The sequence below is a fragment of the Acartia tonsa genome, chromosome 5 (assembly GCF_053477335.1).
Source record: "Acartia tonsa isolate MP-2025a chromosome 5, ASM5347733v1, whole genome shotgun sequence".
In the NCBI taxonomy this organism is placed as follows: Eukaryota; Metazoa; Arthropoda; class Copepoda; order Calanoida; family Acartiidae; genus Acartia; species Acartia tonsa.
Genome location: NC_137264.1, coordinates 49,224,913 through 49,250,501, shown reverse-complemented (window position 1 = coordinate 49,250,501; position 25,589 = coordinate 49,224,913). Strand labels below are relative to the sequence as shown.

The following is a 25,589-nucleotide window of genomic DNA, read 5'->3' as shown; positions in this document are numbered from 1 at the left end:
CATAAAGATCATTGCTTAGCATAAATGTAAATATTAACTTGTTATTGCTGCGCGAATTATGGACCTGACATAATTGTCCTTGTTTAAAAATCCATAAAGATCATTGCTTAGCATAAATGTAAATATTAACTTGTTATTACTGCGCTAATTATGGACAAGATATAATTGTCCTTGTTTAAAAATCCATAAAGATCATTGCTTAGCATAAATGTAAATATTAACTTGTTATTGCTGCGCTAATTATGGACAAGATATAATTGTCCTTGTTTAAAAATATGCAAAGATCATTGCTTAGCATAAATGTACCTAAATATTAACTTGTTATTGCTGCGCTAATTATATGGACCTGACATAGTTGTCCTTGTTTGGAAATACATATAGATCATTGCTTAGCATAAATGTAAATATTAACTTGTTTTTGCTGTGCTAATTATATGGACCTGACATAGTTATCCTTGTTTAGAAATACATATAGATCATTGCTTAGCATAAATGTAAATATTAACTTGTTATTACTGCGCTAATTATGGACAAGATATAATTGTCCTTGTTTAAAAATACACATAGTTCGTGCCCTGCATAAATGTACATAATTTCAGTTACATGCAAACATATGGTATTAGTACACTTTTATCTATAGTAGCGTAGCAAAAATTAAAGTAAAAAAATAAACTAAAATTCAGCAATTATATATAGAAAATATAAAGTTATTTTTGAAAAAATAGTACCTATTAATATTATCAAATCTTGCCATATAATTTCCAAAATGGCCCTAAAACCGATTAATATCCGCTGGAAAAATCATGTATCGTTTCGTATTATATTCTACAAATATAATAAGGTTTTAATATCATATTGTACATTTTTATATCCACGGAAAGCTGTATATAATACGATGCAAGAAATAACTATAACAGTATGTTTCATTTTCCAGTTACGGACGGACTGGTTTAAATCTTAGTTCTAGAGTAGCTGCGCTGTTAAGGGCCAATTGAAATGGTTGTACGAATAGAATATAGACATCAATATTGTCTTATATTTCAGGGATAGTACCATGGACGGTAAATTAATTTTCCCCCCAACAGATGGGTAGAATAAAATTAGTATTAAGTCGTAGTTTATTTAGTACCATGTTGCCTTTAACGTTTTAAAGCTACTAAGGCTTTTGGGGGAGGAAATCAAATAATCTTCCATTGACCAATTCCTTTCTACAAAGTTATTGTTCTTTAACTTTTCCGCCATTGAAAACATACCTATCTAATACGACCTCTCAAATTTCAGGGAAAAAAGCCATATTTCAGGCTTAATGCAAGGAAAATTGAACGATGAACTCCTGTCTCAAAAATCGCAGGTCGGAAATGGTAAAAATGTTTCTCGTATTCATTCGATTCCGGTGGATAGGAACCGGTTCTCATCCATACGAAAAAACTATGTCTAGCATCGTATTGTATCCAGCTTTCTGCGAATATAAAAATGCAAAATCATAAGATTAAAACCAGTTATTAAAAGCCGTTTATAATACGATGCGAGAAATAACTATGTATATTTTTTTGGTTAATTTTAGTGAACATTTTGGTAAAGATTTAATTGCCTTGTCGTCAAGAATACTTTGTCTTGTTGTCTTGTTGTCTTGCCAATATTTGTAATATGCAACAAAACAAAATGTAATGTTATGGATAGAAAAAGTTATTCTTTGCAGGTATAGCCATTAAAGCACAACATAAATAGAATATTTTGTTGATGAAAATTTCTCTAATGGTTACGCATTTTAGACATTCAAATCCCATAATAATTATGATATCCTATTATATAAAGTAGTTAGCTTTTTATATCTGTAGCGAAGGATCTAACTAACCACTGTACCGATATGGTTCTCCTTTATAAAATAAAGTCTGGGTATGGTTTTAGGCTATTTTTCAGTCCTTCAATATTTTTCGAATATGGGGCCCCTAGATGCTAGGGGCACAGCCACTAGTTATATAAATAAACACATTTTTTTAACATTTTATTAATGGAATACAATTGTTTCCCTACTACTAAATAGATCATCAGTTCCAATTGCATTTTATTTTTCGCTTCGTATAATAAACAGCTTTCCGCGGTTATAAAAATGTACAATTATAAGATTATAACCAGTTTTGTTAGCCCCGAGATGCCATTCTTCGAAGCCATACTGGAATAGTTATTTCTCGTATCGTATTATAAACGGCTTTCCTCGGATATAGAATGTACAATTATAAGATTAAAACTAGTTTTTTTAGCCCCGTGGTGCAGAAGGCACCGGCTAAAAAAACTAGTTTTAATCTTATGATTGTACATTTCTATATTCGTAGAAAACTGGATATAATACGATGCTAGACATAGTTTTTTCGTATTCATGAGAACCGGTTCCTATCCACCGGATTCAAATGAATACGAGAATAATAATTGTGTTATATCTAACTTACTCGGTAAGACTAAAATACATGTTCTAATTAAAGAGTAGCTTTTAAAAACTAGCTATTTAATCAGCTATTAGAATAGTTTGATCTTTTTTGAATGATAAAATCATTCATTTCATTTTCAATGCATGTTTAAGGTGATTAAAACATGTGTCTTTTAATTAATCAATTATGATTGAAGAATTTTGATATATGTTAATCATTTGTACTTTTGTGTTTGTCTGTGTTAGGTTTTTGTGGATAGTATTGTCCTAGTTAAAAATTGATGATATTCAGGAAGGAAGGAGACGTTGGCATAAAAACTAAGGGTACTTTATTTAATTAAAAAAGCAATTGCCAAACTTTTCAACCTGTAAATTTGATGTACTAATTGATTAACATTTTATCTTTTTTTTGGAATTATATATCAATTTTATTGTCCATTGTCTTATCCCTTAAGATTAAGCTAATGTTATATTATTAAGCTTAGACTCTAATTCTAGAGGATATGCAGCCCTGAATTGTTAATATAAAAATCAAATATTTTCCCCCTCTACCATATTTCCATGTTAGAACCCCAACCCAGCATGTCCTTGCCCAATACTTGGTTAGTTAATGCCTTGGGAAACAAGGATAAGACAATGGACAAAAATTTAATCTCCCCCAAATTATTAATTCCCGGGATTGTCAGCTAAAGATAATGATGAAGAAATAGTTTAGATGAATATAATTTTTATTGTCCACTCCCTCCCTAAAAATTGGTTAATGCCTTGGGATACTAATTTGGTTATGCCTAAAATTCCGTCCATTTTTGTTTTATATTCGCTAAATTATAAAATGCAAATAATTATGAAAGAGTGTTTAATAATGAGAACGTAGAAAATGGTAAGGGAAAAGGATCTTTAGGGATAAGACAATGGATGATAAAAATTACCCCTGCTGTAGATTAAAATATTTGTTGAAAAGTTGGGACACTATTAGCTTGTACCAACCAATCAAGATTTGGCGATACTGGTCCTGTGGTGGTTTTATGCTATTTTCTTGGGGAGTGCGACACCCCCAACCCCTCCAAAAAAACAAAAAATCCACCCGCAATTTTTTTCTCTCAATTATTTAAAATAGTGGTGGAGTGGGGGATCTCCAGGTAATAAAAGATGTAATTATACCTCTTGGGGCAAAGCCCCTAGAGGCTAGGGGCGAAGCCGCTAGTGTATAAATATGCGACTATAATGCTCTGGTACAAGTACGGAAGTGAAGCCACACCACCACTAATTTGTGGGTATGCTTAATACATATATGTAATTTGGAATTATTACAAAAACAAAGGATAAATTTGTCCATAAGTAGCAGGGGTATAGTCCCTTTCGTAATATCGCACCTTATGGGGTGATTCTTCGTATTTTTCACAGTAGCTTTTCTCCTATTTCTTGTTCCTGCGGGGGGGTCTAACCCTGCGGGGCCAATTACCTAACCCTGTGGGGCAATCACCTAACCCAATATAACCATACCTAACCTAAAATACCCTATAAAAAAGCAATTTTAAAAATATGAAGAATCGCCCCTTATGGGGCGATGTTGCGAAAAGGATTATTCCCAGTAGCAGTACAGCAAAACACATGCTAACAATCCATATATAATAGTAATAGAATGTGTCTGTAGCTTAAGATCTCACTAACCGCCAGATCGATATGATTTTCCTTAAAATTGAAACCACCACTGGAAAACAATCCCCCAATCTAAGATTTAAACAAGGACAACTGTGTCCATAAATAGCACAGCAATAACAAGATAGAAAATTTTAGATGAAGAGGGATCATCAACTATCACAGTATTGGGTACACCGACAAACGTCCTAATGCGACAAACATCCTAATCCGACAAACCTCCTAAACGACAAACGTCCTAAGGGACAAACCTCCTAATGCGACATCTCTTAAGTAAAACCTCATCATTTATTAAATGTGAGGTAAGGGTCGATTTTTGTAATGCAAGGTTGTGTTGGGTTCGAAACCATGCCAACACCGACTTTGGGAAAACTGTCGGACGGATTTTTAAATTTCACCATGTGGAAAAAGTTATTCAAGAAGAAATAAATTTCGGTTTTGAATTTCGTCCCTGTGTGTTTCATCGCCATATTGGATTGGATTTTCACATTGTTTCACTGTTAATACATAATTTTTTGAAGATTTTTTTCTTTTAATTTTGAAAGATTTAAAAATTAAAAAGTTTTAGGAAGTTTTACATAAGACATGTCGCATTAGGAGGTTTGTTACATTAGGACGTTTGTCCCTTTAGGAGGTTTGTCCTTTAGGACGTTTGTCGCATTAGGACGTTTGTCCCTTTAGGAGGTTTGTCGGTGTACCCATGTTTTTATGTACCCAGTGAATTAAACGTAAAAGAAAGCAACATCGTAGAACACATATCTCTTTAAATATTGCGTCGTTTTAATGTCATCAAAAGTATGCAGTTATTATGTCATTTGATATAACGATGTAATATCATCAGCCAAGATATTGACAAGGTACATTGATAATAATATATATCACGCAGTTCCTAGACAATTTGTACGTCACTTCTTGTAGAAGACAGGCGCAGGCGCACGCACGTATAGTTAAAACGGTTACGTCACTAAGAAACATTCAACTTTAAAAAGTTTAAAACCTAATTATATAGAAGAATTGCTTTAATAATGTGATTTGCCTATGTGTATGTGTGCGTGAATGTGTGTGTGTGTGTGTGTGTGTGTGTATTAAGCTATAGAAATTGGAAAGAATTTTAATGAATATAATAGATTTGAAATCTGCATAAAATTTTAAGGATTTTTTATAAAATAAAAGCGCAAATCCATTTTAAGTTAATAAATTTTGACCAATAGGATAGGTGGATTGGAAACTAACTGCGCTCTAATTGGCTGAATGATGTACGTCACTTAAGCTTCTCCAATCAGGGCGCAGATAGTTTTCAATCCACCAATCACAGATGTCAAAATTATTTAACTTAATTTGTATTTGCGCTTATAGATAAAGAATTATACAAAAAACGAATTTTATAAAATTCCTTAAAATTTTATGCAGATTTCAAATCTATTATATTCATTAAAATTCTTTCCAATTTTTATAGCTTAGTGTGTATTTGTTTGGGGTGTAATTTAGTAAATGACCAGGAGGTGTGTTTACGGGTTTTAGTCAGTCACGACCATAGACAGGCTAAATTTCTGGCGAAATAGTTATTTATCGCATCGTATTATAGACAGTTTTCCGCGAATAATAAAGTTGTTAGATTAATACCAGTTTTGTTAGCCCTGAGGGGCCGAAGGCATTGTCTAACAAAACTGATTTTTATTTTAATATTAGAAGAAACTTGTCTGTAATGCTTTACATGATTTTTCAGTATGGCTGAGAACCGGTTCTAAACCACCGGACATTAATCGGTTTCGAAGCCATACTGGAAAATAAGAAACGCATCAATTTTAAAGAAATAATAACACTAATAAAAGCATTTAAGAGTAATGTTACTTAAATTAGGTTTGGTTATGAAAATCATTTAAAAGTTTGCCTGGTTTGAATATTGAATGAATACTTTGATAATTATGATGTTGAACCTTACGGCGATTGTTTGAACAGTTTTTTAGGGTTGTCTGTCAAACAAACTAAAAATTGCTGTGTCCATATATTTTTATTTTCTTTCTAGTCACTAAGGAACACCTTACACTTTGTATATTCTACCTAAGTAGGGAGGGGAAGGGAGGGAGGGCTATTTATTTCACTAGTCCCCAAAGTTTATGATAACGTTTTCTTATTCGATGGCAACAACTTTGGGGACTTTGGAATTTTAATTGGTTGGTTCATTAAGTTGAGTGTCCAAACGTTTCAACCACTAATTGTAGTCTACAAAAAGGGTAATTGTGTACATCATAATTGGAATTGTACATCAATTATCGGCCATTGTTATATCCCTTTAGATAAATTGGAGGGGACATTGGAATGTTAATAATACTAAAGCCTGAAGTTTTTATTTGTTGACTTAACAAACTTTGGGGACTAACTATCAGTGACCAAACTCTACCGCCAGAAGATGTAATTTTATGCAGCATAATTGAGTGTGCACCACAGCAATTTTCGGCCATTGTCTTATCTCTAGAGATCCCTGTAATTTAGCACACACTCATTTCTTAAATTTTAAGTGTAAGAATTTGAGGTGTTATTATTGCACTTGTAGACTACTTTTAACCATTTTTTTAAAGCGAAGCTTTCTTCAATTAGGATGGGTCCGTTCATACTTACATGTAACTGATAGCTCTGAATATTAACTTAGGCATGTTAGAATTGTCCTACATAATTCAATCTTGACATTACGATTCCTAAACTAGTTAAGTACAACGTAGAAATAGCATCTTTATAATCCAAAAAGTCCAAATGATCATGTAATAAGCGAAGTATATCTATATTCAAGTCTATAAACGTAAGTAGGTCGATATTAATTAACCTTTATTTAAGCTAATTTACTACGGTCTGATCTTTAGAGCTTCGCTTTGATGGATATTGTCATCCTTGTTTTTTTGCGAAGCTACCTTATAATTTACTTGTAATACTGGCGTTGAAAAGTGCATGTGTATATCATGCAGTCTTTAATTAGAAGGACATGTAATAATCTTCATGGAACCCACTTTTATCCTTATACTAAAGTAACAGGATGTTTGTTTGTCTGTGTGTCTGTACCGAAGGATCTCGCTAACCGCTGAACCGATCGGGTTCTCCTTAACAGGGTAGATTCTCATTGGTTCTGGGAAGGTTTATAACTATTTTGTGGGAGGGTACAACCACCCTCCCAAGAGAAACTTCAAAAAAATCGAAATTAAAAAAAATGGGAGACTTCAACGTAACATAAAGAGAAAGAAGTAACGTAGAGACTTTAACAAACAAAAACATCTAAAGTGCCACTAGAGGTCTCTAGGGGCGTAGCCGCTAGTATATTTTATAGTAATTGAAATAAAAACAGGAAAATGATGTTCATAAGTAGCGCAGCAATAGCAACAAAATCTAAAAAGAGAAAAAAAAGATAAAAAGAAAAAAATACACGAGTAATTTTATCATTTCAACGTATTCAGTTAATTTAACTATTTAGATTATATATAGAATGCTACATACCAGAGCTGGATCTTTAAATCATTTCTAGTGTGCGCCAAATCGGGGTAAGCCAACCTTTCACCAATGAGAGCACAGCATTTTACAAAATGCCGCACTGTGATTGGATGGAATTCGGCGCACCCAGATTTGGCGCACCATTGAAATAATTTAAAGATCCAGCTCAGGAGTATTAACAATTTTACCTTCAAACTTACTTGGATGAATTAAAGTTGTGAATTACCAGGGATCTGAAGGGATAAGACAATGGGCGATAAATTGATGTACATTACCAAAAGATCAAAACTATTGGTTGACAGGTTTGGACACTATGTATTTTGACCAACCAGACAAAAAGTACCACAGCATAACTGACAGTGCCTATATCCCTGTGAATTACAAACATACAAATAATCCTAGTTATAGAGTAGCTATGCTACCAGAAGTGAAAAGAACCAAATTATCAAAATTATCAGTTCATATAAAAATCTGTACACTTATTTTCATGGGACTTATTGCTCCAAATGTCCTATTTCCCGGGGAGGAAGGGAGCATTGTATTGTAATTTAAATGACCCCAAAGTTTTAAATCGTTCTGCTATTCGTTGGTTTTATTATCAATTGTAGATTGGGATGTACAAGCTAACAGTGTTCAAACTATTCTACCAATAAATATAACCTACAAAAGGGGTAATTTTTATTATAATTGGGGATGATCATCAATTTATCGTCCATTGTCCTATCCCGTAAGATTTCTGTCTATTTACAGATCTATTTTTTTAAGTCATCTGTGAAAAAAATATGATATTAAAGTAGCAAATCTTTTCTTTAAATTAACCCCAACTCTTCCAAGTATTGCTCATTTCAATATCCGCGGAAAGCTGTCTAAAGTACGATACGCTAAATAACTATTCCAGTATGGCTTTAAAATCGATAAATATCCGCTGGATTACATCCAGTTCGCAGTCATACTGAACAATCGTGTACAGCATCTTTAACAAAGAAATTTCCCACGTATAATAAAATAAAAATTCTAAAATTAATTATCCATTTTAATATCCGCAGAAAGCTGCCAATCTATAATACGGTGGGCTTTTTATTGCTACGCTAATTTTGAACATAATAATCCTCGTTTTTAATCTAGCAGATAATATAATTTTAATTTTAATTTAAAATGAACAATGATCTAATAGTATACTCATATGCTATTTTAGTGTTAACAAGAAAGATTTTATCCATAAGTAGCATAGCAACTATAAGAACATTAAACTATAAGAAAGTAATAATATATTATTCCTTTACCTTCTCAATGCAGGAGTTTCAAATAATAATAATCAATCAAATTACCTGGAATAAAAAAAATTAGGTATTTAACAAAATTTTAAGGTTTAAGTAAATTTTTGTGTCTTTTTTACTTTAAACTTTTTTTTATCCGCTTCTTCGAACAGCAAAATATGAAAAAAAAGTTTTCTATAAAAAAAATATTTGTTTACAAAAAGGTGAACACACTGCCTTATAATGAAATGAAATATTTATTTTATGACACATAGTAAAATAGACATACATATATACATGACATAAATAATCACAAACAAGCAGTAAAATTGATCATGATTAATTAATTACAGTATAATAACAAGGTTAATAATATCCACATAAGACAAAAAAAATTATATACGTGTTAAAGGACTAAATAATCTCTCTCGAGGTGATATTAGATAGCCTTTGCAAATAACATAGAAAAATAAAATAAAAGGTAGTGTGAATCTTATTTATTAAAACAAGAAAGTAAACATTTTATAAGGGTATGTTACAGGGATATTAATAGGGAAAGGATTTGCAGAAGGAAGTGGTAGGATGATTGTGTGAGTGTGTGTGAGTTCATGTTAATGATTAAAATACTTTAAAATAATTTAGTAAAGAATAGAGAATTGATTAATCTAAGGCTTGTAAAACAGACAACATCGAGGTTTTACATTCTTAGGTGGCAAGAACGACAAAGTAGTCTATTACATGTTATATCTATTCTTGAGAGAATAAATTTTTTAAGCTGCTTCTTAAATTGATTTAGGTTTAAGGCATTTTTTATATTGTCACGGTCATTAAAATTATTCCATGTATTAGGTAGAAAACAAAGAGGAAGCCTCTCTACTAAGTTGATTCGGGAAAAAGGAACAGTTAGATTATTATTGTTCCTCAACTTATAGTTACCTTATTAGTAGCGTAGATTTTCTCATGTAAAGTTGTACGTCCGTATGTCTGTTAAAGCTGCACTACAAAATATCCTTTTTAAATCCTTAAAAAATCCTTGAAAAAGGCTTTATCATTAAAAATGCTTAATGGCTAAAATCTTCCATTATAACCAATTTTCTTACATATTAGACATAATACTTTTAGACCTACCATAATTATTTTTTGCATCTTACAAATGAAGGTTCTAGCAGTTTTTTTATTTTCACAAACAAACACGCTTACAGTGGCTGTGCTGGTGTTTGTCGAATTGTGGCATGACTTATACAATATACATATTTACAGAATAAGTAATAGGATTATTGTATATTTATATTACTGTATTAAAAATTGATCTTCTTTCTGTATTTTAGTGTAACGTTCGATTTTTAAACTCAACAAGACATCGGTACTTTTTAAAGGCGAAGCTTTTCTATAATTAGGGTCGGTCCGTCCGTCCGTCCGTCACGGATAGCTTTTTTCGTTAATTTAAGCATTTTATAATTGTCCTGTCGATTTAAAACTTTGCATGGTGATTCCTTTAGCAGTTAGGTACGATTTAGAAAGCGTAGCAACTCTATAATCATTACCAAAATGTCCGTACGTCCAATTTAAACATGTTGATTTTTTTTCTTTTTTAACAACAAATTTTAATGAGATTTAATCATCCGATTGATCTGATTTTTGGTATATTGATTTCTGGGACAACAAAGTATAATGTTATAAGCGAAGCAACTCTATAATCAAGTCCTAAAAATGTAAGCATGTCCATAAACATTATCCTGTATTAAGCAGTATTTAATCAAATTTGTTTACAATTTTGCTTCGACTCTTATATATTTTTATTCTGATTATTCAGTGTTTATGTCCGTTTGTCCTACCGTTTCAGTGCTTCGCTTTTGTGGATGTTGTCATCCTTGTTAATATAGTTTTCCCTGTTAAAAGCAAGATTTGTTAACTCTAGTTTAAACTCTGTTGTCTTTACCATTATTTGTAAACGATACAAAATTGGGTGAGTCTTCAACTCCGCAAGTGTATCACATATACAAATCACCATAATGGCATAACATAACATGACAAATTTTCTCTCAAAATCAAAATTCAATTTTAACAATTGGCTAATGCGTATAATCACATGCGGAATTGTAGGTCCACCACAAAATTGGCCATTAGACGTTGTGGTGCAGCCAAAATATCGGCGTTTATCGGTATTTTAGGGCATTTTAACAGGGAAAAAGGGTTCAACAAAGGTTAAATTAATATACACCCCTTTCTTCTCCTATATATTTATATGTTACTAAAGGCAAAATCATTCTCTCTTCTCCTATAATCCAATAGAGAGAGGGTAAATTGGACTGTAAATTACACTGGTACCCAAAGTTTTATAACCACGTTATCTTATTCGTTGTCTGATCCCTTAAGATTCCTGATAAACCCCGAGTTATAATGCGCATGTTCGGATTGAACATCATTTATATGTTCTATCTATCTATTATCTATGTATATAATCTATTTTACAACAAAGTTCAGTGCTTTTCCTCAAAACCTTGAGAGCACAGAACCTACTTCCCTTTTTTATTACTATAAAAGGGGTAATTTCACGAAAGGCATTTGAACTTAATTTAGTGAACCGCATATTTTTTCCTGGTTAATTGGTTAAACTACATTTATATGGCATATATTTGAAAGAATTTCAATTTTCTACCACGTAGTTTTTAACATATCAATACTTGAAAATCGTCTTTTAAATTGCATATATCACAAAAAGACAATTTTCAAGTCTTGATATTTTAAAAACTACGTGGTAGAAAATTGAAATTCTTTTAAATATATGCCTTATAAATATAGTTTAACCCATTAACTAGCAAAAAATATGCGGTTCACTAAATTAAGTTCAAATGCATTTCGTGAAACTACCCCATTAATAATAATTAAGGTAATATTATTCTTTGAACTACGGGGCTACCATGTACCAAATAAAACCTAACCTATTGTAAAAAACTAACACATAAAAAAGTATTAAAGAGAAGCAATACTACATCTTGATTTGAAATTATTTTCTATGGTACTAGATGCTACGACCTTCTAATCTTGGGGCCTTGTTTTCGAATTGGTAGGAAAGGGAATACAAATAACCTTAAACCACCCCTAAAATTAATCTGAAAATTAAATAGTTTAAAGCCATCACAGGACCTTTGTAAAGCTTTCTTAAAATGGAGAACTTAATCGGTTAAGTAGTAATCTTAATTACAGACAAAAAAAACTTACTACTTTATTTAAAAGGATAGCTAGCTACTCTGCATTTTAATTGCTAAACTGTTCGATAGTTAGTTAATAAATAACACTGTTATTGTTATATTGTTATATTTAATTCTTACTTGAATTTTGGAAATTAAAGTTTTAAATTTATAATCCACCATATTTAAATTCTCAATCTAACGTACGAGCTCTAATTAAAGAGATGATGCACTAATCTAATTCTAATGAATTGCAAAATTATCAATATGTTATCACCCACTGCGGTGATATGGACAAAGCAGTCCGAAAATGTATACAAGTTTTAAAAGTACAAAGGCAAATAAAAAACAAAACTAGCTTTCTAGAAAGCCTTTTTGAACTGTTCTTACTACATGTACAGGAATGACATAAAACGGGAATAGTCCCTTTCGTAACATCGCCCCATAAGGGGCGATTAGTCGTATTTTTAAAATGGCTTTTTATAGGTTATTTTAGGTTAGGTTAGGTTATATTGGGTTAGGTGATTGCCCCACAGGGTTAGGTAATTGGCCTCTCAGGGTTAGAGCCACCCGCAGGGGCTAGAAATAGGAAAAAACCTACTGTGAAAAATACAAAGAATCGCCCCATAAGGAGCGATGTTACGAAAGGGACTTACATACATCTAACTACTTTGGCAGATATTTAAAAGAAAGAAAAAAATTTAGTACTGTACAAAAATGGACCCATAAATTTGCCGTCACACTCACACAAGCTGTGACAGGACGTTATTCTCAGCAAGATATAAAAGTTAGGGTCAGCTGAATTTGAGTTTCCGAATGTGTACACAGTTTCCTCAGTGTTTCCTCATCCTATCTCAATATTTACTACCAGCTAAAAAGCTTCAAACTTCAAAAAAAATGTATAAATCCCTTATACATTAAAAATTGTGAAAGTTTGGAAGTTAGATGCTTTTTTAGCTAGTAGTAAATAGTATGAGGAAACACCGAGGAAACTGTGTACTCATTCGGAAATTAAAATTCAGTTCATCAAAATTAAGGTATGACTATGCATTCACTTCCGCACAATGTATCAACTTAGCAGATCATCACAACTTTATTTTGTTACAACAGCACAAAAAAAAACAGCCAATTCTCATTGACTCACTCACAAAACAGCCCCTATGATCTATTTACTACCCTGTTGTTTTGCGAATATAGAACACTTTGTAAATAAAATGCGGAAATGAATACACACCACAAATTGAATTATTTTAAACTATGATGCCTCGATTATTTTATATCACTGTCATTTTTAAATTTTGTATCATTTTAAACAAGGACGGATGAAAATGTACATCTAAATTTTGTGTAGAAATCTAATAACAAATTTATTATTCTCAGGTAATTTGATAGGTAAAAAGGTTTAAGTTGACTGGATTACAATAAGTAAAAGTGGTCTGAGGTTGATACAATAACAGCACAAAAGCCTAATAGGGTTGATTTAAATTTTAAATTATTAAAAGATGGCAAATATTTAGTAGGGCGCGGCATCTGTAATTATTTAAAAGGCATTATGCAAAATAATTTTAGAATCACTTAAATAAACACTTTAATACAACAAGGAAAATTGTGTCATTAAGTACCGCAGCAATATAAAGCTTATATATTATCTCTAATGATGGCAATAGGATATTTATTTAGATAAAATTATTCATTATAAGCAACTTGTATAAATTGACAGTTATCCTCATAATAAAGTAACAGGATGTCTGTTTGTCTCTGTGTTTGTGTGTATGTTCAAATTGTGTGTATGTATCGAAGGATCTCGCTGACCGCTGAACCGACCGGGTTCTCCTTAACAGAAAAGCTTCTCCTGGGTCCTGGTAAGGTTTCTAACTGTGGGAGGGTATCTCCACCCTCCCAAGAAATATCCCAAAAAAAAACAAAAGAAAAAACATTTTACGTAGAGACTTGAACGCAACATAGAATATAATTACATATTTGAAATACAAAAAAAACCCTTAAAAGTGCCACTAGAGGCCTCTAGGGGCGTAGACGCTAGTTATTAATAAATAAACTACTGCTATGAATTGTCCTATTATATTTCAAAATTTTGAAATCCTCAGAAAAAAAGCAAAATAGATTTAGTAATTGTGCTAACCTTACTGTGGCGTAGATACGGACGTACAGACATACAACGTTTAGAGAAGCCACGCCTTTAAAAAATGCTTTACCTAGCCCAATAATTTATCACAAAAGCAACAAGAAATTGCAATTAAAATATTACAAGATGCATAATGGACCCCCCGTAGATATCAAAATATTTATATTGGTGTTTCATAAAAACAGTAAAAAAAGGTAGAAATTATAAAGAGAAGAAAAATCAAATAATACAATTTTGACCAGCAGAAATATCTACTGAAAAGCAAAGCCCAATACTTTAATAGGTTTGTAAAATTTATCCATACAGAAAATCGGACAGAACATCGTATCGGTTCAGCTGTTAGCGAGATCCTTCGGTACAAACAGACAGACATCCTGTTACTTTTATATGAGGATTATACTAAATTCCCCTTATATTTTTTCATTGGGAAGTAGAGCCCACCACAAAAAAATGTAAAGGATCCTAGTCTTTTTTAGAAGAAAAAAAGCAGTTTAGTAAACAGCTGATTTATTAAAAATATTCATTTTCTATTTTGTGGGCACATAAATAAAAATTTCACACCCCCACTCAACTCATCACACATTTTATGAATTGCAAATTGCGCAATAATTATTACAATGATGTGTCTACTACATATTTAAAATATTAAGTATTCCAAACCCTAAACGTATCGTATTTCGAGAAAAATCAAAAGAGAATTTAGAGACATGATAACATTGAAATTGGGGAATATTAATTAACGTCGCCAAGAATTCTATTTCAAGAATATGATATATATTCCCGTCTCCGTTCGTTCACAAATAGCTCCCTATTTATATTTTTCTAAATATTCAAATTTCTTAATATTTATTTACGAAGTGCTTCGTAAATAAATACTAGATTTTGAAAAATAATAAATTTTTACGTTGTATATTTCTATTTCTGAAATAAATCACGCAATCTATATTTGACTTTCAAAAGTTAAGTTTGTTAAATATTAAAATTTAAAACAATTCCGATATAAAATTTACCAAATATTAGACTTTTAGGTTTTTTAACACTTCAAATTATGAAATTTGTTTTATTAAGATTATATATGATAGATGCCTATTGAGTATAGGACCTGTCAAAACATAAATACAAGGATATTTCAATTGGTTGGTTAAAACTAGCAGTGTCTTAACTTTTCAACCAAGTGATGATTTTAAATATTATCATTGGGTATATCTAACATTGTCTCAAATAAAGGTAAAAATTAATTTTTGTTTCTATAAATGCTCATATTTAAACTTCCTATTGTAAAGGATTATAGGGGGTGCGGTGTTCACAGGGATTTTACCCCCCCCCCCCCCATATTCGATTGAATATGATTTACTTTACAGTTTACTACCATTCTCTGACAAAATAATAAAAAAGGTGAAACAAGGCCAATAAAATCTAAAATATTACATTTATATAGTTCATAGAAGCGAAGCTCCTCTATAATTAGGTTTAGCCAGTTAATCATTAAACAGCTTCCTTAAAATTAAGTTATCCATCTTAGGTAAGCTTCATATAGGTCCCCGTATAGTTTAAGGGAAACCATAAGGGATAAGACAATGAGCGATAAATTTATTTACATCCCCAAAGATTGATGCTCAACTTAATGAACAAACCATTAAAGTCCCCAAAGTTGTTAAGCCAATGAATAAGTAAACGTTATCATAAAACTTTGAATTGACAAAATTGTCCTATAGGAAGAATTATTAGGGGGGGGGGTATGTATGAAGTGAGAGAGAGTGAGTGTTTATTTAACTCCTCCCCCCCCCCCCCCAAGAAATGCTAAGATTGCATTCCTAAGATACAGGGATAGAGCAATAATTCAGACCAGAAAATTGTAGACTGATCATTAATGATATTGTCTTCCTATTGAAAACTTCGGATCATGTAACTTGTAGATGCAGCGCTGCACTTACAAGTAACATGTTGTTAAGCCATCAAATAAGAAAATATTATAAAACTTTTGGGATTAGTGTAATAAACATCCCATTGTCCCCTATCTCTTTGAACTTTGAAAAGTATATTTGATGAAAATCTTCGTAAAAAAATCCGACATAAATCTTTAATAGTAACCTTTTTATAGACGAATGTTAGGAGTTATACATTATAGAATTGTAGAATAGCTTTGCTATTAAAAAGTTAAGTAGTATGTAGTTGAAATATTGAGAAGATAAATAATATCAATGGTCAGGTTTTAAGCTAGTTTCTCTATAAAATATAAGATATCCCTAGGAACATGGGACGAAGCTACTAGTAAGTTAGAAAGTTTCCCCTCCTTCCCCTAACAAATTTTAGTTACAAGAAACAAAATCCTTTTAAGTTTTGCTCACTAATTGTTTTCCCCTTTTTTAGTGGCACAGCTGCTCTATAACTAGGTTAGGTCAGTCTAAAAGTCAAAATATCTTGCAATCAATATTAAGAAAAATCAGGGTTCTTAAGAGATAAGACAATGGCCAATAAATTGATGTACATCCTCAACAATGATACACAAAATTACCTTCTATGAATATGTCACTCTCTAGATTAAATAACTTAAACTACAATACACAAATAATCTTGTTGTATGTATTTCTATCAATGATTTTGGATCTAGTCAACCTTGTTTTTATTATTGCATGAAAGGATGGGGGAGGGGAGGGGAGGTCATGTTATAATTATCAAATTACAATATGACGTCTATTTTGGGGGGGGGGGGGGGGGAATGACATGTATACACGGGTCATTTAATGTGATTTAGATGTACACTTGTACATTTAAATTATGCTTATTTTGATATTCCGACCATAAACACCAAAAATAGAAAGACAGAAGGACATTTCAAAATATAGAGTAGCTTCGAAAGTTTGGAAAGTCAACTCCTAAGTCTAACCCAGAAGAATGAAGGGATAATAAATAAAAGTAAAAGTTTTCCTCCCCCACAATCTACAATACAAAGTAGAATGATGTCTGTCTGTCTGTCCCTTAAGATCTTTGTAACTGCTGGATTCTACTCTTCAGGGAATATACCTACTGGTCCTGTGGTGGTTATAGGCTATTTGTATTGTGTGGGGGGGGGGGACACCATCAACAACCCCCAAAACCTATGTGATATTTTGTTAGCAGAACTAATCAGGGCAAGTTCCAACCTTCTCCCAATCACACCTAACACATGTTTTTGTAGTTTTACAATATACATATACTAGCGGTTACGCCCCTAGAAGCCTCTAGGGGTACTTAAGGTAGAAGGGGAAAAAGTCGACCTCATCCCATTTTAATATTAAGTTTTGAAAGAGTAAAAAAATAATATTTTGGGGGGGAAGTTTAAAACCTTCCCAGGACCTGTAAGAAGCTTTACTGTAAAAGAGAACAATACCGGTTCAGCGGTTAGCGAGATCCTTCGGGACAGACAAAAACGCTTACTACTTTATATAATAGGATAATTAAAAATACTGCTCCCCCCCCTTCAATTATTTATCATTACTTTTTACACTATCTACTTTGAGAAAATTACAAGGATAACAACATCCATAAAAGCGAAGCTCTAAAATGGAATGACTGATATTAACTTTTGTAGAGTGTCAGAACAAATTAAGCATAATATTTTTGGATTATTTTTGACAAAATTATACGTTATTTTTTTTGTAAAACTGTTAAATACAGAATAATGTTAAAAGGACAGACCTACCGACCCTAAGTATAGAAAAGCCCTGCTTTATAAAAAGTAAGGTTGGACCCCTTGCTCATATCAAAACCTCAACTTCCTGTTGTTGTATTAGTAAAGAAATATGGGAGGGATATTAAATTAATCTAATGATTTTATAAGTTTAAATTTTTAAAAGCGAAGCTTTTCTATAATTAGGGTTGAACCGTACGTCCGTCCGTCCGTACGTCTGAGATGGATAGCTTTTTTCATTAATCAAAATCAGAAATCAAAATACCAAAAATCAGATCAATCAGATGATTAGATCACATAAAAATTTGTTGTTAAAAAAGTAAAAAAATCAACATGGTTAAAATGGACGTACGGACATTTTGGTAATGATTATAGAGTTGCTACGCTTTCTAAATCGTACCTAACTACTAAAGTTATCACCATGATTATTTTTCCATGCTTCTTAGTTAGTTTAATATAATTTCTTGTATTCATTCGAATCCGGTGGATAGGAACCGGTTCTCATCCATACGAAAAAACTATGTCTAGCATCGTATTATATCCAGTTTTCTACGAATATAGAAATGTACAATCATAAGATTAAAACTAGCCCCGAGTTTTAATCTTATAATTGTACATTCTATAACCGCGGAAAGCCGTTTATAATACGATACGAGAAATAACTATTATTGTTCATTTTCTTTAAAGACAAAATTATTTTCATATAATTTAATATAATGTTAAACATCAGTTGATTTTTAAAAGCGAAGCTTTTCTATAATTAGAATCGGTCCATTTGTCCGAGACAGATAGCTTTTTCCGTTAATTTAGGCATGTTAGAATTGTCCTATATATTTCTTGCATGGTGATTTCTGTAGTAGTTAGTTAAGATTGAGAAACTCTATAATCATTACCAGAATGTAAGTACGTCCATTTCAAACATGTTAATTCTTCTACTTTTTAACAACAAATGTGATTTAATTATACGATTGATCTGATTTTTGGTATAATGATTCCTGGGACAACAAAGTACAATATTATAAGAGAAACAACACTATAATGAGGTCCTCCTAAAAATCTGAGTATGTCTATAAACATTATCCTGTATCAAACAGTTTTTCAACAAATTTAATTACAATTTTGCTTTTACTCTTATACATTTATACTCTGATTATTCAGTTCTGACACTATATCAGTGTTAATGTCCGTTTGTCCTACACTTTCAGTGCTTCGCTTTTGTGGATGTTGTCATCCTTGTTTCTATATATAATTTTGTTTGTCCATAAAGCCCATAACAGATTAATTTTTAGGGTGATAGACACGTCCTTCTTGTTTCAAGCCTTTTATAATGACTCATATAACATTTCAGCTTTTTAATTTGAATTTAGGTTGCAATTACGCAGCAGTCTAAGTAATGATTTCTCCCTTCCCCTTCCCTTCCCTACCCCATCCCCTCCCCTCCTAATGAATTATCGAACTAACCACCAAGGGAGTTCACTGTTAGCAATCTAAATAGACCACTATTTCTCCCTTGTCATAATATCCACGTATATATCCTTTTCTACAATAGGCAAATGTATGTGTGATTGTCCAATAAGATCTCATAATTGTCTAGACCCTGCAATAAATTTGTCAGTACTATGTCAACATAAGTACCTATGTAGTTATATTATAAAAAAGTTAATATGTCAATATTATCTTTATATTCTTTTAAAACAGCCTAAATCAAAAGTGCGACCAACCGAAATCAGTTGGTTTAAGAGAACACCAACAAAGTTCAAGAAAAAGGATAAAAATCTAGAATCCAAATGGATAAGTCAATGGCCGAACAATTGATTTACATCCCCAATCATGATATACAAAATTTTCCCTTCTGTAGATTACAATTGGTGTTTAAAACATTTTGACACTAAATTAAATGAATCAACCAATCAAAATTCAATTTATTGTTTAGGTCTTGGGATGTTTTGAAGCAATTTTCTGATTTCCCTAGCTTCAAAATACAAATGAGAAAGATTTCTAGTTTCTACAATAAGAAGAGGCGCTAACATTTAGAAAAATTAGAACTAATACAAGAATGACAACATATATCAAAGCGAACCTCTGTAATGGTAGGACAAATAAACTTTATAATTACTTGTAAGTTGTAGAGTGTTAGAACTGAGGGCAGAATATAAATAGATATAAGGACATATAAGATTTTTAGGACTTGATTAGGGAGATGCTTCGCTTATAACATTACTAATATTATGCATGGTTAAAAACTTAAACATTTTAATAGATATTGAAAACAGAAATATACTTTTAATTTTTCATGACTCTATACATGTTTTTTTTATTATCTTTGTCTTAAGATGTATTATGTGTTAAACTTATAATTATTAAACTTTAAAAATTGTAATTTACAGAAGGGGTTGTGTATGATCATTGGGGATGTGAATCAATTTATCTGCCATTGTCTTATCCCTTTAGATCTCATATAAAGAATACAGGACTACAGCCCCTCCATCCCCCCCCCCATCTAAGGTAATATGATATGAGTTGTCCATCTGAAGTCTATTATTAGGTTTGTTTGTTTTTTTTTTTGGGGGGGGGGGAGGGGGGAGGCTTATGTTCATCATAGCTTAGACATTTTAAAGGCGAGGCTTTTCTATAATTAGGGTTGGTCCTTCCATCCGTCACAAATGGATAGCTTTTTTTGTTAATTTAGGCATGTTTGAGATATCAAGCAGTTTTTTAACAAATTGACTTACAATTTTGCTTCGACTCTTCTGACACTATACAAGTGTTAATATCCGTTTGTCCTACTGTATCAGTGCTTCGCTTTTATGGATCTTGTAATCCTTTCTAAAATTTTCCATGACTGAGTATATACATGTCATACATTTCCCCCCCCCCCCCCCCCATAAAATGGGATTATCATCATCATAAATAATTAATGGGGGGTGGGGGGAAAGAAAGGAAGGGGTTGAACATAGGAATAGTGTGATCAACAGCTCATTGTCCCCTCCCTCCCTGGATATTAATTTTTCCGCCTCTCTTATCCTTTTGCAAAATGAGGGTTTTATGGATGTTGTAATCCTTGTTATAATTTTTCCTGACTTTCCCTTTTTATGTTTTAGGTTATGTCAGTCTAAAAGTCAAAATATCTTGCAATAAAAATTAAAAGTAAGAAAAATCAGGGATCTTAAGAGATAAGACAATAGCCAATAAATTGATGTACATCCCCAACAATGATACAAAATATGGTTCTGATATCACAAAAACCAATCAACCAATATTATTTTTTTTTATAATTCATTCTATAAAAATAAAAAACTCATCAATATTTAATTTTTAAAAAAAATTTGTATAAAAAGTAAAAAAAAACACTGAGAAAATATTAGGTGTAGAGGTTTCGTGTTCTTTCTAGACAGCTATATTGGCTATTTTTCCAAATTTTGACGGAACGAAAAAATTTATTGGAAAATATCAGTAAATATTAACTTTCAGGATCGTAAAAATTTAGAAAAGATTTTAATATTTCTGTTTCATGTCCATTTTCAACCCTTTCCCTAATTATTATCAACGACTTTGGACCGTTCGTAGATAGGGGGAATATCTGAGAAATATTGACCCGTGGGTTTCAAATTTCCATCGTCAAAGATATATTGGATTTATTTCAAGTAGACATATGTCTGAATTAATTAAAATATTATTATTATTAGTCATAAACAAGCACGCCACTGTGGGCTACAATTGAATCAAGACAAAAGTAAGTGCCGAGCCCTGGGACCTATGTAGGGTGAAAATATACATAAATCCTTGATGATTCCAGGTGGAGACAAAATATTTTAGCGGGGTCTATGGTTTTTTTCAATTTAAAGTTCTGAAAAAAAATTGAAAAAAATATGAAAATCTTTAATAAAAAACAAACAAAAAATAATTTTTTATATTTTTTTTTATTTAAAGATACAAACAACTTATATAAATACTATAAGCTTTAAAAAAATCACAATTTTCAAATTTAGACTTTCAATATAAAGATTTGTAGAAAAACCTAACAACAAATTCTAACATATTTCTGATCAACATAGCAATAAAACGTCTTTTGCAAAATCTTATCATCAAAAATAAATAGCACTTACAAAAGACTTTTTTTCATTTAAACTTATACTTTTCACATTAATTAACTTTAAAGATTGATTTTTTTTTAAAAAAAGGTTGCATGATTTTTTTATTCATAATTAATTGCCTAATTTTGAGATTCAGATAAAAAACTTTACTACTTTATATTAATGGATAATCTTCTAGCAGCGGCTACGCCTCTAGAGGCATATGAGGCCCTTGGGTTGGGGGGGAAGTCGAACCCCCCTTACAATTACAGTTTTTTTTTTAATGAATAAGTCAAAAACATTTATTTTGGAGAGTTGATTCTCTTGGGATAGTGGTGGTACCCTTTCCTAAAATAGTAATAAACCTTACCAGGACATATGAAAAGCTACCATGTAAAGGAGAACCATAGTTCACAAAGACTCACATAGAACCTGTTACATTTTTATAAAGATACATATATACACAGAAACTCTACAATCAGAGTATGTCTGTTTGTTCATCTGTCTGTATAAAAACAATACAGAATATATTTATTTTGCTATATTCAATTCAACAACTATATTTTTATTTTAGGCTTAAAAAGAAAAAGTTTTTTTTTTGTGTTGTGGTCCTTTTTTAAGGGGCGATTTCTCTTCTCTTTCTCAAAAAAAAGTTATAAACCTTCTAAGGACCAATGAGAAGCTACATAGTAAAGTAAAAAAAGAACCATATCAGTTCTTAAGCATCAGAAAGATGGACAAACAGACATCAATCTATTTTGTATCATAAATAGTGCTTTAAAGCAGGGAGAGAAATATCATCTGGAAAAAAAAAATTTTCCTATCGTTTAAAAGTTATATCCCTGTATAAAAAAGATAGGATGTCCATGTGTTTTTTCTGTCTGTGCCTAAAGTTCTTGCTAACCGCTGGACCAATTTGGTTCTTCTTTATTGACCTATCTTTTAGACTGATAATAGGATCAACATATTAAGGAGTAGTTTAGTGTCTATTAATCCTTATATAAAAGTAACAGTTTCTGTGTCTGTCTGTTTGTGTGTGTGTGTGTGTGTGAGGGTGTCTGTCAGTACCGAAGATTCTTTGTAACTGCTTAACTGATATAGTTCTTCTTGGTTCAAGTTTTTCATGGTCCTGAGAAGTTTTGAGTTTAGAAAAAATTAGTTCCTACCCAACATTTAAAAAAAACTTTTTCTTTTACATACTAAAACTGAAAGTAGGGGAGGGGTCAACTTCCCCCCACTTATCAAGGGCCCCTAGATGCCTCTAGGGGCAAAACCGCTAGTGATAAAATAATTTTTATCTTGAATTATGATTAAATTGTTCTTTTTCCATTTAATAAAATATAATTGTAATTATCAACCTCAAAGAATATCCAGAATTAGGTAATTGGATTTAACAAGGGAAAAAGACAACATCCATAATTAGTGAAGCTCTTAAGTTTAAAAGAATACAAATAAAGAAAATAGCAAGTGTAACATACAGATACAAAAATATATTAATCAGAGCGAGATGGGACAATGGGCTGTTTATTAGACTAGTCCCCATAGTTTAATATAGGAATTTGTTATTCTTTGGTTTAACTACTTAGGGGACCTGTTGGGATTTTGTTTGGTTGGATTAATAAATTAAGTGCCCAACATTTCAACCATTAACTGAAACATACAGAAGGGTTATCCATGTATCATATTTGGGAATGTAAATCAATTTAGCGGTCATTGTCTTATCCCTTTAGATCCCTGAATAGTAATTAACAATGATCAATGGTTCTTTTTTTTCTATGTAGCTTCTCATTGGTTCTTGGAAGGTTTATAACTTATTTTGGGAGGGTACCCCTCCACCATCCTAGGAGAAATCAACCCCTAAAAAAGGACCCAATTTCACACACAAAAAATAACTTTTTCTTTTTAAGTCTAAAATAAAAATCTAGTTGTAGAATTCAACCACTTCTTCCCCTCTCAAGTGCCCCTAAAGGCCTCTAGGGGCGTAGCCGCTAGTACCAAATAAATATATTCTGTAATGTTTTTTTACAGACGGATGAACAAACAGACATACTCTGATTGTAGAGTTTCTGTGTATATATGTATCTTTATAATAAAGTAACACGTTCTATGTGAGTCTTTGTGCACCAAGGGATCTCACTAACCACTGAACCAATATGGTTCTCCTTTACATGGTAGCTTCTTATATGTCCTGGTAAGGTTTATTACTATTTTGGGGAAGGGTACAATCACTATCCCAAGAGAATCAACTCTCCAAAATAAATGTTTTTAACTTCTTTATTAAAAAAACTGTAATTGTAAGGGGGGTTCGTCTTCCCCCCCAACCTAAGGGTCCCTATATGCCTCTAGAGGCGTAGCCGCTGCTAGAAGATTATCCATTAATATAAAGTAGTAAAGCTTTTTATCTGCATCTCAAAATTAGGCAATTAATTATGAATAAAAAAATCATGCAACCTTTCTTTTTTAAAAAAATCAATCTATAAAGTTAATTAATGTGAAAAGTATAAGTTTAAATGAAAAAAAGTCTTTAGTAAGTGCTATTTATTTTTGATGATAAAGATTTTGCAAAAGACGTTTTATTGCTATGTTGATCAGAAATTTGTTAGAATTTGTTGTTAGGTTTTTTCTACAAATCTTTATATTGAAAGTCTAAATTTAAAAATTGTGATTTTTTTTAAAGCTTATAGTATTTATATAAGTTGTTTGTATCTTTAAATAAAAAAAAATATAAAAAATTATTTTTTGTTTGTTTTTTATTAAAGATTTTCATATTTTTTTCAATTTTTTTTTCAGAACTTTAAATTGAAAAAAAACCAAAAGACCCCGCTAAAATATTTTGTCTCCACCTGGAATCATCAAGGATTTGTGTCTATTTTCACCCTACATAGGTCCCAGGGCTCGGCACTTACTTTTGTCTTGATTCAATTGTAGCCCACAGTGATGCGTCACTCACATTTTTTTGTCTTTTAAAGTTGCAAGCTTTTTAACATGAAATAAAAAACATGTAAAATAAATTTTCAAAAGAATCTTCATCGAATTTTTTTTTATGTTAGATAAACATACTAATACTACTAAATCTTTTATACTTATAAAATGATTTGTTAGAGAACCGCTGAGGTGGGGACTAATACATCATTTTAGTGATTTTATACTAATTTTAATTGTTTTTTTTTAAATAAATATTTTTTAACAGGAGTTTGTTTAATTAAAAAAAAGGTTGAAAGTTAGAATAAAATATGGATAAAATATATATCTGTTTAAGACTAATAAATGAGAGGGAGAAAGAAAGAAAAAGAGAAAGAAAAAGAAAAAAAGAAAATAGAGGGAGATAGAGAGGGAGGTAAAAAAATAGTGTGATTAGCGAAATATCATAATTGAGAAATTTGTGTTACAGATCTGGTAAGAAGCAACTTTAGTGAAGCCTGACTACTAAAGAAAAACCAGAGAGGGAGGGGACATTGGTCTGTCTACTACACTGGTCCTTAAAGTTTTAAAATAACGTTTTCTTATTCGTTGGGGACTATTTGAATTTTGATTGGTTAATTAAGATGACTGTTCAAACATTTCAACCATTAATCTTAATCTATAGAAGGGGTAATTTTGTGTATCATCATTATCGATGTACATAACTTTATCGGCCATTGTCCTATCCCTTTAGAACCATGAAAACAAGGATGACAACATCCATAAAAGCGAAA

The 25,589-nt window shown here is 31.5% G+C and overlaps 1 protein-coding gene across 2 annotated transcripts in view; it reads right to left on the bottom strand.

The window, feature by feature from the left end:
• The window catches only part of LOC145319724 (uncharacterized), a 115,348-nt gene that overhangs the window by 58,933 nt on the left and 30,826 nt on the right, over positions 1 to 25,589 (bottom strand). The window contains exons 1-2 of one of the 2 annotated variants that reach the window (XM_080162034.1): positions 12,150 to 12,244; positions 8,845 to 8,889 (exon numbers count right to left, since the gene is read on the bottom strand). The exons of the other annotated variant lie outside the window; for it this stretch is intronic. The gene's annotated coding sequence lies outside the window, so the exon portion shown is untranslated. Of the gene's footprint in view, positions 1 to 8,844; positions 8,890 to 12,149; positions 12,245 to 25,589 lie in introns of those variants that run through there. 2 annotated transcript variants of the gene reach the window in all.